Source organism: Phlebotomus papatasi, chromosome 1 (assembly GCF_024763615.1).
Source record: "Phlebotomus papatasi isolate M1 chromosome 1, Ppap_2.1, whole genome shotgun sequence".
Classification (NCBI taxonomy): Eukaryota; Metazoa; Arthropoda; class Insecta; order Diptera; family Psychodidae; genus Phlebotomus; species Phlebotomus papatasi.
Genome location: NC_077222.1, coordinates 62,731,092 through 62,748,920, shown reverse-complemented (window position 1 = coordinate 62,748,920; position 17,829 = coordinate 62,731,092). Strand labels below are relative to the sequence as shown.

At 35.5% G+C, this 17,829-nt stretch overlaps 1 protein-coding gene across 1 annotated transcript in view; it reads left to right on the top strand.

Moving 5' to 3' along the window:
- LOC129799961 (spondin-1) overlaps window positions 1–17,829 on the top strand; it is a 37,941-nt gene that overhangs the window by 1,773 nt on the left and 18,339 nt on the right. The window lies entirely within an intron of this gene.

Below are 17,829 nucleotides of genomic sequence, written 5' to 3'. Positions count from 1 at the left end.
GTTTTCTGTTTGGTGTTTATATATATTTAAATTTTCCCTTTTCTGGTGTCCTATTCATGGGTTTCGTTTTTTATTCTCTCTCTGGCTTCTTTCGTTTTCTTTTTTTTTTTTGGGTTTTTTTTCCTTCGTGGTTCGTTTTTCTTTAATTTATTATCATCATTAATATTTTTATTATATAATTTTTTTCTCTTTTTTTTTACCCTCCATGCCAAATGGCTGCCACAGTCTGGCCTTGTCTCTTGATTGAGTGGACATTTCCTGACATTCTTATTCAATGGTTCTTATTTAATGAAAGATCTGTAAACAAATAATGTTACTTTGGCTTATACAACCCGTGATAGAGCTTTTCCATCGTTTTGGCTCTTGAGGTTGGTCACCGACGCTAAGACGGCGATGGCCGCAGGGAAGGTTGGAAATGTCACAATCAAGATGAAGAATAAATACAAAATCCGAGAAACCCTATTTTTGCATCGCAAAATCCGAAAAACCCAAAAATTGCATTGCGAAACCCGAGAAACCGCAAAATTGCATCGTGAAACCCAAGAAACCCAAAAATTGCATCGCGAAACCCAAGAAACCCAATTTCCCAAACGGCAATTTTGAGGAAGATCACTGTTGGATGTATGTATTCTGCATCCAAAAATGTGTCCTGTGACGGTCGTCAGAGCGTTGAATGACGGAAAGTGGGGAATAATATGACGGTTATAACGAAAGTCACTTGGCGTCGTAATAACTCTGAAATTACTCGCCCACGACTAAAATATGACGCGCCAAAATGGGCTCTTCCAGAGACTTCCAGTGTCCCTATAAATAATCTTCCCCTCGCTGGGTATGTCTGAGGGGAAATTTCACTTGTCAAATGGCAAATAGAATTACGCAGTGCTGTGAATTCGCAAAGTAGTTGGCAATTTCGCGTGTTTTCTCAAGAATATTATAGTGTAACATTAGGAGGAAAACCTCCTCCAGTAGAGAAATGTGTTGTGAATTAGAAAAAGACAGTACCGACAAAAATTAAGCAAAAATTAGGCAGTGTTTTGGTTGATAAATACCCGGACAATTAATTTTTATGGAAAATTAAATTTCGTAATTAAGGTGTTTGCTCCTGTTTCAGGAGTATTGTGTGATAAAAATATTGTGTCTAAAAGTCCTATTTAGTGAAAATTTTAAAAGATTTTTGTGTGTTGTTGCCACCCAGCTGGAATATTTTCGACATGTCGGGCGGCTCATTCAGCAATAGTCGTATGAGAAAAATATTCGCAAATGTGAGTAGTGAAATTGGAAAAAATTGACCAAAATTCCATAAAAAGTAGCAAAAACTAATAAAATATGTGAAGAATTAATGAGAAAACGGTGTCTAATGTGATAGTATAGTACAAAATTGTGGAGTTCATTTGACTTTCTCATTGACAGTACGTACACCGATTTCGCACATATGCGGTAGAGAAGGATGGCAAGTGCACGGTTTTTGGCGCGTCATTTTTTCGTACGGAAAAGGACCGTCCCTTGGAGTCGCTTTTATTACTTCATGTCAGAGTAAATTTGAAGCCCGTAAAATAACTAATGTATTACTAACTCAATTTTGAGTAATACTCTGACTCAAATTCGACGCGAATACGACGAATTTTTAAGATTCCAATTAGGAGTAATTTTTTGATCATTTCTTGTAGAACAAAACCCAGTCATTTTTGAGTCGGAGTAATCGTTTGCCCATTGGGTTTTGCATCGCGAAACCCAAAAATTGCGTCGCGAAACCCGAAAAACCAATTTTGCATCGTAAAACCTGAGAAACCAGAAACCCTTGTCAGAAAAAAATGGAAATGAGTTACCCCTTGTCTCTGAATGTTAAATGAGTCAAATTACATTTTTAAGAGAATAGTTTTATAATAAATTTCATCACTTAAATTTTCTGCGGTTTCCGCAAAATCGGGACTTCTTTAACTCTTTCGTCTCCTTTGGGACTCTGGGTACCCATGGAAAAAAGATTTTTTTTTAGACTATTTAGAATCGATAAAAATCCGATTCTTGTGGATGATTACAAACTATGATGATGTCCAAATCTAGGATATTTTTTGCAGGATCTCAATTAACTCCTGAGCTAAGATATTTTTGCTAGATAGTTTTCGGACAGTAAACTGAGTATGAGGGGCAGTGAAACACGGTATTGACCTTTGGCTCCTTTCTCCTTTTAATTTCCTAAGCCGACGTTTCGGAGGGGTTTTCCTCCTTCTCCAGGTATAGAAATTTTGGGGAAAAAATTGTCACAAAAATCGTTACACTGAGCACAATTCGGACTTTGCACGAGAGACAATTTCTCCAATAAGGGCCAATAAGTATGATAACTAATTTTTACAGATTGCATAAATTCGAAAAACAATTTTTTCTTAAATTTTCAAAAAAAACTTGTTCAAACTTTATGGGTACGCTCGTCCCCAAAAATCTAGAGGTCAAATGTAAGGTTATCCCGCCAATGCCCGCCATTTGCTTTTTGACACCAACCTTGTAAGAAAATTGGAAGCGGGAGCGACATTTTTGCCAACATGGCCAATAATTTTGACATTTGGCAGCGCGGAAGATTGCTTTCAGGGAAGTTTTTCCTGTTTTTCCTGATTTTGGTGAATTCTGATTGTCCAGGAAGTGTCTTTTATGCTTTTGAGAAAGCTTAATGTGTCTACAATAACATCGTGTTGAAAGAAATGTGTTTTAAAGTGTTATGTGTAAAATATTATGAGGAATCTGTTTACAAGCAGGAGCTGGGTGTCTTTTTTAGCACTTCCTGAACATCTCACAAGATACTGGTCAATAATTCACCTTGTTTTAGTTATCAACATCGTACAGGAGTCCTTTGACACGCACAAATAGTTTACAAAATCGATAATATTGGCTTTGGGAAAATTGAAGTTTGTTTCCTTTTCGTTCTTTTGGGGACGAGAGTACCCTTGAGTTTTCCAATTTCCCAGAGGAGGAAAAAATTCTTTCTCTGTAAAAGTATCATATTTGACCACTAAGAGTTACAATAAAGTGAGTTTTACTGAAATTCGTTCGCTGGATATGTTGTGGTCCGGAAAGAGTTAAATGATGTAAAACCTGTAAAACACTTTTTGTTCATCAAACTGCAAGGAGCTTCTTATTGATAATTTTTTGTACCATTATTCTGAAGACTCCCTTGATCACTTAGGATTCTGGTTTGGGACATAACCAACCGGAAATTATGAAACTAAATAGACTGGATTGTTTCACATCAAATTTACAGGTTTTAGACTGGAGATTAAGCCTAGTTCCCACAGGTTAAGAAATCTTAAATAATAAACAGTTTTATTGGCTATTCAAGATCTAGTGGATCATTTGCCTTTAATACCTAATTTTAAATTAAATTTTCCTAAAAACATTACCTGAAAAAATAAAGAAGCTAAGTCATATACTTGAGCCTTAGGTTTGAAACCAGTATTACACAAAGTTTCGGGGATGTTTGTGAGGTGAGTTTCATGTGAGACAAAATGTGATAAATCTGGTCAGAAGAATTTCTATTGCTACCACTTCACATATCCCAAAGCAAGTCAACACCAGGGTACTCAAATGCATACTCAAGTACAACTGAGCGAACATTCCAAAAAGAAAAATAAGCAACATTTTACGAAAGAGCAAACAAGTTGAAAATTAGGAATAGGAGAAAGTGCTGCCCATTCGAACGTTCCTGCCTTCGAATAATGTGAATTTCTTTAGTTTTCGTAAGAGATTTACACTAAATTATCACGGAATTATCAACAATTGATGATAAGCCAACTAATATTTAATAGAAATGTGTAAGTCTCTTAGGAAAACTAAAAGAAAATCCACATTATTCGAAGGCATGAACGTTCGAACACTGAGAGAAATCTGAAAAAGTTAAAATAACATTACGGAAATGTTTATTTTACCTTGCAGTATTGATCCGAAATCGGTGTAAATATTATGCTTTTTAGGTGTATTAGGGGTTAAAGTTATCCTTTTTCATGTTAATTTTACCCTTAAAAAAGGTGTAAAATTAACATTAAAAAATGTTGTTACACCTAAAAAGTGTTAAAGTTACGAGGAAAAAAAGTTAATCGCATCCCCATTTTTTCTCAGTGAAGGGAGAGTACTTTTCCCTAGTGAAAAAGGAAAGAAAGCTTTGCATAGATTTCTTTATTCTTTATGGAAAGTTTTTTTTTACTTCATTTTGACATTTTTATATAGCATTTTTTTTAAGTTAAAAAAAAACATGATTTCAATATTTAAGTAGTTCAAGTCAAGAGCCAAAAATCAATATATATAAAAGAAAATTATTTGGGTGGCTTTTTCATAATTCACTTTCTTTCTATTGATCATCAAACTCAAGTTATATTTGTTAACAAAAAAAAACACTTTTTTGTGCCCAAAGGTCAGAAATATATAAGAAAAAGAGGAGGAAAATTATTTGCGTGGTTTTGTACCTGGTTTTGCAATCATTTTCCTTTGTTCACCAGTAAGTTCAAGTTTAGCCTTTAAAATAATTTTTCGGATGTCGCGTGGATTTTTTTTGAATTTACGTGCAGTAACACTAATAGAATTTCTCTTAATTAACACGTACTCCACAATCTTGTTCCGTGTGTCCTCTGAGATTTCTTGTCGACGGCTTGGTCATGTAATTTCTGATGGCTAGTCTGGAACATATTCACTTCCAGATGATTCCGAGACCGAGTCTGGATCATATTCACTTCCAGATGATTCCGAGACCGAGTCTGGATCATATTCACTTCCAGATGATTCCGAGACCGAGTCTGGATCATATTCACTTCCAGATGATTGCGAGACCGAGTCTGGAATATTTGTCACATTTTGGTGATAAATATTATCCTTTTGATCCCTCTTAAGATTGCCAGTTGTACAGTCTCCACTATGACCCGATTGAAGACTATCGAACTTGTTCTTGATAATGTAGAAAAGAGTTTCGGCAAATTCATCATCCTCACGTCCGTGAGCAGTAATTTGTGAGTTTTTTTTTTTTTCAATTTGTCATTTAAAAGTTGAACAACATGTACAGGATTTATGGGATGCATTTCTATTTCGAAAAGCCGCTGCAAAATTTTCCCTCCCGGTCACCAAATTCAATTAAAACTAAAAAAAAAAACAAAAAAGGACAATGAAGGACAATCAAATATTAGGCCTGTGTTGGGATTTGATATGGAAAAGTTAGCACACGATCTAAGTTTGTTAGCAGAAAACTCTGTTACTTTTCTCTTTCATGCGCTTTCGCTCTTTTTACATAACATATGGCCATAAGAAAAATTGTGCAAACTTGAGGTTATGGGCCTCCTTATCTAGGAAATAGGGGTTTTGGGGTGGTCTGCCGATTTAATATTCACTAAAGATTTCTCGTAGACGCAAATATACCGATACGTGCGTGTAGCTATTTCCAAACAAACTATAGCCAGTTCTAGAATGAATTACAGCCATTCCCTGTCTGCCACCACAGAACGAGCCCGATAGGTACCCCAACCACACAGGAAAGATTCCCCCAGAAAATCTATGCAAGCTATTATGAATAGGCCTCGCCCTCGGGGCAAATCTAGGACAAGGTGGCTGAAACAGTTTCAGTATCTTGCTTTGAAGCGCTTTGGGATCGAACCCGAGCTTGATCCTGAAGTGACGAAGGATCGGCAAGCGTGAGTTGTTAACCTAGATGTCCTAAGCCCGCGACCTCAATAGGGATAAGCCGGATAAGCGGTTAAAAATGATGATCATGATAATTTTCCATTTTGTTACATTTATTTTTTCATTATATTTACTTGATATTTTTATACAATCTTAGTTTATGTGGTCCGAGGTGGTATTTTAACCCTAACCTGTCAGATTGGATATAAAATTTGTCTAAACAGGCTTTTAGGGCTTTTACACTCATAGATCATTTAGGGTAAGTGTGCCAAATTTCGGCATAGTTGCATTATAAGCACCAAAGTCCTAAGTTTGAAATGCAATATTTTTAATTCATATTAATATTTTTTGTTACTTCCTTTTCGGGAGGGTTGTGTGGAACCTTAAAGACTAGTTTATCATCTTTGTTTTCTTTAAGTCACTTCCTAAAATATTGAAAAATTAATAAAAATATGGACATTGCTTTGGGTAGTATTCCGGCCATTTTGTGTGAAATACCGGCCACCTTTTTTCTGACCACCTTTTGTGACGCAACGGATGGAAAATTTCAAAACGTCAAACGGAACGAGTTTAACATTTAGTTTAATACGTTTATGTGACCCACAAGGACTGAGATCTTCCGTGTAATTTGTCCTGAAAACTTGAAGAGTAGCATCTCAAATTTACACGCAGATTCCCGTAGTAATTTGCTCTTCTTGAACTCTTCCAAGGACTTTCCCACATCATCTTTTTCATAGAAGCGATGGTTTTTTTTCTCTGGACATTGTAGAACTCAGAAATAGAAAAAAAGCAAAAGATGTTGCCGAAATAGGTAACACTGCCTCACCGGAGAGACACTCACAAAATACATATTGTTTTACGCGAAATACAGGATCCAGCTGGAACATTTTACCCGAAATTTAAAGATTGATTCACTATTAACATAAACAGATACAATCTTTAATGAAAACTACAGTAGAGTTCCTCAAATTTGAACATTTGGGGGGTATAGATGACATTTCTCACTCCTCAAATTTGAACAATAATTTCAAAAACGTAACGGAATTCTTGTGAAATGCACTTTCCCTAAACTATTTAAGATAAATAACTTTAGAGAATATATCAATGTAATTTGTTGTGAAATAAATGGAATTTGTTGCGGAAGTTTATAATATTGAGGAAACACTAGGGAAAAATGGTGCTAATTCAGACTCCACGCAAAACTTTCTTCACATAACCTCAAATTTTACATTTTGAACTCAACCGGTCGTTCAAATTTGAGGAACTCGACTGTAATCAATTTTCACGAGAACCACCGAAGGAAAACCTTCTGCACTTCACCACAAATCACAAGACTGCTAGAAACACAATCGATCTGTCACATTTTTTGTAAGACTCTTTCCACACTGACTTTTTACAAAGCAATTTAAATTCAAATTATATGTAAAATACAATGGTCTTTGTGTTAATACATCCTAAAATAAATAAATATTTTAAAGCAAAATGAATTCATTGACTATTCGAAGATTACGTACATAATTTTAATTAATTTATTTGCATGGCCGAAATTACACTCAAAGTGGGCGGAATTAGAATCTGGCCGAAATTTGGCACACTTCTCCTATGTAATGAACTTACAGGTCACTCACGCACGATCGATCCAGACACAATGATGGTAGCAGAAGTCCAAATGATAAAACACACTTTGGGTGGACACGGTGTTTGTTTCACCTGTTTGCGGAATCATTGTTTTTTCCATTTTGTTTTTTACACTTTTGTTTTTCCCAGTTTATCTTTGGAATCTTTGTCTTCGGTAATATTTGTTTTTTGGAAACTTTGTCTTTCATATATTTTACACAAGTTATATTTTAAATGAAATTACAATGGTGATTTTTTAAGTTTTTAATTTCGTCCTTTGGAACAAAGGGAAATTTTCTGTGTTTTGGGAACTTTCTAGTTTCGTCCTTTGGGGAAAAGGAAAATTTTCTGTGTTTTGGAAAGTTATCAGTATCACAAGTCTTCATCTTCTCTTCTTTAAAGTTTTTTGTAGGGGCCGGATGTTTCTTGACATCCACACAGCAAGTATCAACTGTCAGGGCAAAGGGAAATTTTCTGTATTTTGGGAAATTATCAGTATTGCCTGTCAGGGCTAAAGGAAATTTTCTGTGTTTTGGGAAGGTGTTAGTTTCGTCCTTTGGCACAAAGGAAAATTTTCTGTGTTCTGAGAAGTTACCAATATCGCCCGTTGGGGCAATGAGGAATTTTTGGGAAGTTATATAGGATAGCTATATGTAAAATTTCCGATACTGTGTAAAATGTATGAGAGACAAGATTTCCAATGATAAAGTTTCCAAAAAACAAAAATTACCGAAGACAAAGATTCCAAAGACAAACTGGGAAAAGAAAAAGTGTAAAAAACAAAATTGAAAAACCAAAGATTCGAGATCCCTATTTCACCAAGGGTTATCCTTACAGAGATCTCAGTTGCATCTCAGAAGGTTTCTCCTCATAAAATTGATCTCACAATGCTCTGGTATAACCTTTCTGGCTGGACAACTGAACACCTCTATCAGATTTGTCGTCCTTTTATAATCATTCTTCTTTAAGCATAAGGTAAATGTCCTAATTCAAAACAATTTCCAGATGCTTTAACTTTGACAGAAGATTCAACACATTAAGTTAATTTTTCTTTCTGGAGAGAATTACATAGATTTGCTCCTTGACTCTTCTAGAATGTTACTATTTAGTGAAAATTCTTTAGATATAATATGAAAACTTCTTAAATACAGGAAAAATACCCGAGTGCAAAATGCTTCTATTGAAAACAAATTAATCCAAATGGAGACAAGGGAAAGTTTCTAATTGGAGACAAGGGAAAGTTTCTAATTGGAGACAAACAGTGTAAGTGAAACCGCGACGAAAGGCTTCCAAAACCTTGTTGAGTTGCTCTTGAGTGCAGGATTTGTTCTTATTCCTGGTCTTTTCTCCTTTCCCATCTAAAACAATAAAAAAAATCTCTCCAAAAAAATAATATTTCCGGGATTTCCTATTGAAGCATTTGCAGACACTTCAGAAAAACCCTTTTTGTTCACGAAATAGGTAATTATTTCATTTGAAAACTTCACGTACCGTTAACAATAAAGATTAGCACTTAACTAAAATTAGCCAGAAATATGACATAAATGTTAAACAAAACGAATAAACAACAGTCACTTTATTGTGTTTTTCATTGGAAAACATGGTCGATCGATGAAAAATTTGATGGTGAAAAGGTACACTTTTAATTTTTCTGAGAAATTAACAAATTAAAATTTGTGAATATTAATCGATTTTCGCTTTATTTGGAACAAAATTAACTAAATAATGAAATTGTGGTATAGAAAATACATAAATATAGTAATTTAGTACTGTATTTACCATGAAACAGTGATGTTTCCTTTTGGAGTAGCGAAAAATTTCCATTTGGAGCAGGTTTTGAATTAGCTTAATTTACCCTAGTTCTTCAGTTTACATGGTAAAGATAGGTCGACATTATATAAAAATATATTTTGTTGCTGTTTTCTCGCTACGCAACAAATTAATGTAAACTGCACGAAGCTATGCACAAAATCATAGACATTAATATTTTCCTTCTTTCTCTTTTCTGATTTGAATTCTGGGTGGTAAATGCTTTTCTTAGACAGTTACACTATCAATAAACGGTGTTTGTAATAATTTAAAGTGAACAATTTATATTAATTGGCCGTTAAGACACGTATTTAATAACTTTCCCTTAAGGCTTCTCTGCACCTCGTCAAGACATTTTTTCTTTTCAGAATAATCATCTAATCTGTTACGAAAAATCGACGACTCACAATATAAGTCGAACAACTCGATTTTTTACAAAAAACGTTTTATTCGCTTTTTGGATACTTCTTTATAACCTCTACCTTCCCTGTGAATATTATACTTGAAAGATAATTTCAAAGTTTATAGAGATTTTACATCTCAAAAATCCTATATTCTGCATGTAAAATCTCAGCTTCAAATCGCTCTCCTGTAAAATTTGCCTACTACGAGTTAGGGTAAGTGTGCCAAATTTCGGCATAGTTGTATGCAAGCGTCAAAGTCTCAAGTTTGAAATGTAATATTTCAAATACAAATTGATTTTTTTTATTCTTTCTTCTGAAGGAGTGTTGCTTGGAACCTTGTAAAGAGTTTACCGTCTTGATTTACTCTAAAATCATTCTTAATACATTTTAAAATGAATAAAAATATAGACATAGCTTTGGTGCTCTATTTCGGCCACCTTCATTCTCATAGTTCCTTGCCCTTCGGGAATTCTTCCAATGTCTTTTTCACGTCATCTCGTTTGTCGAAGCTACATTTTTTGTTATTCTTTTGCATTGTATAATCTCTAGAGTACGTAAAATCTAAAAGTTCATGGAAATTCGAGGAACAAAAAAGGTGGCCGAAATTGCGAGCTGGCCGGAATTTGGCACACTTACCCTATTCGTTTTTTATTTTGAGAGGTTGAAATGTAATATCTAAAATCTGAACATTCTACTTCCATTGTTTCTAATATTGACTGAATATGTTAAAATATTAGGCTATAACTCGTATTACCTATAACTGCAAGTTCTATAATGAATAGGGGAAGTGCTCATAATTTGGGACAGCTTGGAATATTGGACACTTTAAGAGGTAAAGTTGGATACTACAAATAAATTGATTAATCTCTGGGGTTTCTTAGGAAATTAGTGATAAGCCCATCTTATGGTAGCTATGATTCTTTACAGGCCACTTCATATTGCTCGGAAGTTTAAATGTAATTTAATTTTTTTGTGAGTAAAGATCGTAAATAAATCAAGTTTACGATCAAGTTAAATAAAGTATTCTCAAGACTGTGTTGTGAGTGTGTGACAATTAAACTAAATCTTGATTGTTACTCTAATAGTCAATCACATATAAAATACATCTTAAATTGTGCTTTAGGTCTAGCGCCTATAAATTTTTTGTTTGGATTTAGGTGAATGCATAGAGAATAGCACAAACAGAAAAACCAGCTTTCATAACCTGAATAAACATAACAATATTAATATCGTACATTCCAGCTGCTTTGAGTCCAAAAGGATTTTGAGATATGCGCATCATCATTAGAAAAACATGTTGATCACTCAAATTGAATTCATACCATTTTGTTAGGTACAAATTGGTAAATATATCTTCGGTCTTTGAATAAATGAGATCCCCAAAAATACACAATAAAATAAATTGTAAAAGAATTCCGAGCACAAGGGGTAAAAATATGATGTTCGTTTCTATACGAATTACATAAAATAAAAGAACTACTATGAATGCACTCGATCCTGCTTGAATTGTTAAGACATAATAGTAAACATCATTGAAAATTTCAAGCTTTTTCAGAAGTGTACTATGAAAGTTGTAAACTGTTCTTAGAAACTGTCTCTTGTCTTCGAGATTAGAATCATCTAAATATTCGATCATGTCGCGAAAGACATATTGTATGGCTATGAAGTAAAATCCAATAGTTATTAAAATACATTCAGAGGGTACAATAATAACTGTTGCACTTGGTAGTATTATTGCTTGATGCATATGATGGTAGATATGTGACTCATTCTGACATACAGGCATCCCAGGAATTGCATGTATCACTAAATCGGTATAGATGGCATATGCAATTACTCCAATACCGGCTATGATATAAACTGTAAAAATAATTCTTAATTCACCATTGATAATAGAACTCGCTACATAGCTTCTTTTTTTTGTAGAAATTACTTGTAAAATATCTTGATTATGAATTGGATACCACTGAAATGAGTTCTTGCAGCCTGTGTTACCAAGTCGAAAGGTTGATCTTGATGAAGTTCCCGAATCCACAACAGCAGATCATTAATTTCGTTTTCATTGTTTAAAGGCGCCAAAAGCTTTACTATAGCTTGAAATATACCCATTAACATTAAAATGATTAAAATTCCTTCCATCATGGTTCCTTTGAAGTAGAAGAGAGCAATAACTGACGTCATGTCATAATATAAAAGCAAAGCAAAGACCGTATATTTTTCAAGTCCAAACAAAATTTTTCGAGAGAAAAATGAAAAACTTATTATTTTCCTCAGAAGATTGAGAAAATTCTCAATCTTGATGTATTCTGAGTAGCACTTAGGTAAATCAGCCATTCTGAATGAAAACTTAGAGGCAACTGAAATAGTTATTTTGTTTTACAATTTCAAATAACACAATAAGTTTAGCTTTCATCATAAAATATTCACACTCTCGTAGGGTAGATTGGGGTAATTCATAACTATTTATTGAAGCTTTAATTTTGACATGATTCAACGTATTTTATTTTCAAGAACATATAAACTGCAAATTCTTTAAATTTAGGGCAAACTTTTGCAGCTTCGTAATATTGCAGCTGAGTAAAATTTAATAAATGTCACGTATCTTGACGAACTTGGTAACCTTGGCCTGTTTTTCTTTGGTTCAAAAAGCAAAAATAATAAATGAGCCTGGAACCACAATTTTGATATGTAATATTTTATACATTTTTCACATTTGAAGTGTCCTTATAAAAAGAAAACAACTCTTACAAAGATGATCAAAACATGTTTAAAACAGACAAAACAGATAGCAGACGTTAGAGAAAATCCGAGGATTACAGATTTGATAATGAGAAAATCACACCTAATTGACTGTCAGAATGCAGTGACAAAATGGTTTTCCAAGCATCACTAAAACATCTCTTAGAAAAATAGCATAAAATTGATTTTGAAATTGATTATACCTCCTACAAACGATTAAAGCAAATAGATGAAAGTCCCATCTAAACACTAATACGCAAATTTTTGTGTCCAAGTATTTACGGTGAAAATAAGGCGTACATAGGTGGGAAAATGTTGTACGTAGCTAAGCAAACCGGAGCATCTTTGTAAAAATCGCCACTAAATTTTAATTTTCCTCAAGAGGAAATTTAAAGATAACCAGGGATGTTGTGACGTATAGCTACTAATCTATTAATCTAGTTACTAACCTAATAAGTTTTTTTTTTCGACATTGTGGTATTGATTCGGTTGTGACGCATTCGGTAGAAAAAAAAAATCTTGAAACTAGGACATCATTTTCCGTACGAAGCTGCACAAGCTTCTCCTAGTATAAAAAGTTTTTAAATACAAGAAAAATGCACGAGAGAAGAACACTAATTCTTAGGAACGTGTTGTTTAAAATGAGATCAAGGGATTTTTGCAGGCGATAGGGGTAATTGGGACACTTTTGAATTGGGGGATCTTACAAATAGGTTTTTTTTCTTATATTTTTAAATGGATCTGGAATTCTGGACCTTACCGTGAAACAATTTAGCTGCACAAATTAATTGTGAACTCTGCTAACCTCGTTGACTTCCTTTCTCTTCAATAAAATCATGACTCAGTGAAGGATTCAATGGATAGCAATCTATCCATTAGTTCACCACCTCCACTGACATAGGGACTATGCAGTAAATTTCTACGTATTTTTAGGCCGTTCTGCAGAAGACATTTCTGGCAAGCAGAGTAGTGGAATGGTACGATATGATTTCATAGAAGCCCTCTTTGTTTACAAAATAAATTATTTATTATTATTATATTTAATATTAATAATAAATATTAATAATAATATTAATTTATCTTGATGTCCTGGGTCGCGGACCCAGGACATCAGGGTTTGGAATTTGATTCAGCCGGTTTGCGGAAACTTCGTATTTTACATGTTCGTATTTCACATTTCGTCTTTCATAAATTTTGTACAAAAATTGAACTTTTCGTCTGCCATACATTTTACACAAGCATATCAACGAATAAAATAATAGAATTGCAGTTTTACGGGGTTAAGGGCGCTATACGCCTCGGGTCTGAGTTCAAAGTCGAACTTCAAGCTCTAATTATCAGTATTGCCTATTTGGGCCTAAGGGAAATTTTGTGTTTTTGGAAGATATCATATCGCCTGTTGGGGCAAAGGGAAATTTTCTGTGTTTTTTTGGGAAGATATCAGTAGCGCCTGTTGAGGCAAAGGGAAATTTTCTGTGCTTTTGAAAGTTATCAGTTCAATTTTTGTACAAAATTTATGAAAGACGAAATGGTAAAATACGAAATGTACTAGAATACGAAGTTTCCGCAATACGAAATGTGCAATACGAACATGTAAAATAGGAAGTTTCCATATCCCGATTCAGCCACCTTGCCCTAGGTCTTCCCCGCGGTCGAGATCTCCTCACAATGGCTTGCATGCTTTATAATTAGAAGTTTAACGTGTTAGATCGTCATCATCATCATTATAGGCTTCTCGGGCGTGCGGCGGCCAGGGCCACTTGTTCACTTCTGACACTGTATAGGAACCCCCGACGGAGAACCCTTTTGAACTTACATAAGTTTCAGCATATTAATTTTTTTCCAGGAAATTGAGTACTTTTTACATGATTGGGAATTACTGGGTGTACCCAGGTTGTAGTACAGTGAGATTCCACCAACTTCACGCTCAAAAGACATCCGCACTCGTCGCAAATTGGCGGCGAACCCTCTTACAATAAGTATGAATAGGTTATATTTGTGTGATCAATTCTCAGTTTTGTAATAACAGTCTGTTTTCTTCTTGAGATCTGTGTTAGATCGGTCAAGGAATCTGTAAAGACGGAGACCTTAATACGGCAATCGCATGGATAAATGCCTTGGCCGCCATAGTCTTCTTCAGAACCGTCAGAACGATCTATTCCCTATATGGTAATCCAACATGAACTAACTCTCAATACTAATCTTCTCTACGATACCCCTCCCAAAGGGGTAACTCACTGGCAGCTACGGTCTTAGGAGAAATCGGCGCCGCTCCGAAAGACATCCGTTTAACCGTTGTGGAGAATCTAATGCTAACAAACGTATCTTTAAGTATAATGAAATTCTCTTTCCATTTGAAGTTGCAAAAAAATCCCATTTTGGCCAGATTCTAAAATTGTTGTGACTTCATCGCAACCCCGCTTTACCCATCTATTTCCTACCATTTCTTAACATTCTTTCACCTTGTTCTAATTTATATTTCCTATATTCCCCCAAACCATTTCATTTCCCACCTCTTTCCCAAAATTAGTATTTAAGCTAAAAATTATAATTATGTAATTGAGTTCTGTGCAATAAATTGACGAATAAAGTTGGACAGTAAATTCGTGCGTTTTTTCTGTCGCAACATCTGGTGTTTTCGCCCGGGAGTGTTTCGAGTGCAGTGAAAGAATATTTGAATGAGTGATCCGATAACGCGCCGAAGCCTCCACCTAAGGAACCGGGTCGTAAAAGTGCAGCAACATCAGCCAAAACCTAAGCAGAGATTACTACTGCCACAGACTCCAACAAGGGACCGTCCAGCGGAAGAAACTACAACGTCTATACACATCCCATCGACGCCCTTGAGCAACAATCGCCATTTCCCGGCTATCACGCCAATAATTAGAGAGATCAATTCTCTCCCTACAACGGCCTTTTCTCCGTCTTTTCAACAAAGCATCAACGTTTACGAAGCATCAAATTTAATCGACTGGGAGTTATCACCTAGTCCACTGCTGCCACTGGAGTCAGGATTTTTTCCTAGACTCTCCCAGTCATCGACGCAGATGCCAATCTCCCACACACCGTCAAAGAAACCCCTCGAGAAGAAAGGTGCCAATCGTCCAACGGATACTCCGCCGGAAATCCCAAGTCTAGTGACAAAATCATCCACCAGTGCATCAGTTCCATTAACCGGCGCTGTTAAAAAGTCAACGCAGCATCCAGAACAGCAGTATACACAGCATCCAGTGCCTCAACCATTGCCACAGATCAATCTCCCAGCAGATAAGCCATCACCTAGCAACACATTCTTCAAGCTCCTAACCACCAGCTCGACATCGACAACCGAGGTACAGCACCCAGCATCCGACATGCCGAACAACCGAGATGACACCCAGCTGCCAGCAACGAGACTGCCCTTCGAGATAGTCTACAATAATTTACCGCAACTAAGTAGTGAGTCCGAATCAGTAGCCCATTTTTTATACATATGCGATAATATATACGATGAATATTTTAATTCGGATGATCAATCGCGAGATCACACGTGGATTAGGTTAGTAGCTCAAAAGCTGTCATATCAAATTTTTAATAAAATTCGAGGCACGAGTTTTGATAAATACTCTGAATTTCGTGATGCTATTGCTCGCGCGGTATATCCTGAAATAGATTTGAATGATGCGCTAGACGGACTCCAAAGTCTCTCTATTAAAAACAAAGAGACATTAAGAGATTTCGGAGAACGTGTGGAGAAGGCATTAGATATTCTAAATAATGCGTACACCACACATCTTTTGGGAAATTTGCCTGCTTCCGTTAAGTCTGCAAACGTAAAAAAGGCGATAAAAGTTTTTGCAAACGGAATTCGAAATTCCGATGTGAGAATCCTCACTCGCGCAAGTAATTTTGACAACCTTCACTCTGCAGTATTATTTGCCGAAAACGAAATTAGAACCCAAGAGCATCAAAGGTTTTCACATTTGGGACAGAGATCCGACAATGATCGAAACGGTAGTTCTGCAGACACTTCTCAGGGACAAACTCGCCAGCAAAATCAGGGAAATTTCCAGAGATCCTTCCATTCCCAAAATTCCAATAATTCACGCTGGAATCCTGACAGACGGCAGAATAATTCTCAAGATTCCTCGCGATTTGAAAGGTCTCAAAATCAATCCCAGAATACAGGCCATTCGCGCTCTTTTAATAACCGGAGTTTTGACAATTCCTTCCATCCGAGGGGAAATTCTACTATGTATAACCCTCCGAACGATACCAATTCCAGAAATACAATGTCTGGAAATAATCCTTCTTCTTCGCTGACAAATCTTGTGTACGTTGACGAAAATGTACCAAACGCAAATCACAATCAGCCTCACAATCCGGAAAACTAGAATTGGTCGATAGAGTCCCACCTGCTATCGACCAAATGCAATGTGAATTGGTAACCGCCTTTTTCCTTACAAATTATGTGAGTGCTCACATGATATATGCTTATTCATCAATATCTCCGGAAGATCGACCGCTTTACTTCTTAATCGATACAGGAGCGACATGTTCTTTTATAAAACATAGTTGCATAACGGATAACTCTCAGGTAGACGAGCAAAACACAATAAATGTGAGAGGATTTTCCAGTAATATTGTAAAAACAGTCGGTACGATAAAAACTAAATTAGGGTTCTGCTCCCCAAAAGATCTCCCAATAACAGGACATTTGCATGTTCTACAAAATGATAATTTGCCATTTGACGGTATAATAGGCCGAGACCTTCTGTTTGCTTTGGACGGAGTGATTTTCGTAAAAGGGCGTTATATAATCTTTAAAAGGCTCAATCTTCTTGTACATTTTGCGGATGGAAATGATATTAAAACTGATGACGGAAATTCTTTACCCAAAAATGCTGAACCAATTACAAAAATTAGCACAGAGAAAAATTGTGACACTGAGAATTCGAAATTAAAACAAAGTAATATTACAAATAATATACCGATGCAGGTAACCCAAAACGTAGAAAATGCTGAAAATACACAAAAAGCAAACGGGCGTTTGCAAACGAAAGAAGAAAGTGGGCCACTTGGCCAAAATGATCATGTCGCAATTTTGAAGTTCAAAACACCGTCGATAATAACCCAAATAACGCATGATGAGGAAGCAAACTCGGAAAAAGCTCCCTCAGCAAAAATTACTTCCCGCAAAATTATTGAGAAGGTCACGCCAGTATTTTATGGCCAAGACATTGCAATCCAGGCAAATTCCGAAGTATTTGTCGAGTTTACATTTTTGTACAATAAACCTCTTATTTGCACTTTTCCAGAAATAAATGATAAACTCATTATACCGGATTGTATTGTTCACCCATCAGACAATAAGGCCCATATACGAATCTGCAATAAAAATGATTACGACATCTCTATTCCTCATTTCATCCCTCAAACTGAACCGCTTGAAAATTTCGATATATTTGCTATAGATGATTTCAATAATAATGAAATATTCGAGGGATCTGACCGAACTGAGGCAATTTTGTCTGAAATACACGTTGAAAAGAATTTAAATTCAGTCGAAAAGGATCAATTGCAAGATTTGATTCATAACTTTAATGATATTTTCCATTTACCCGGAGATAAA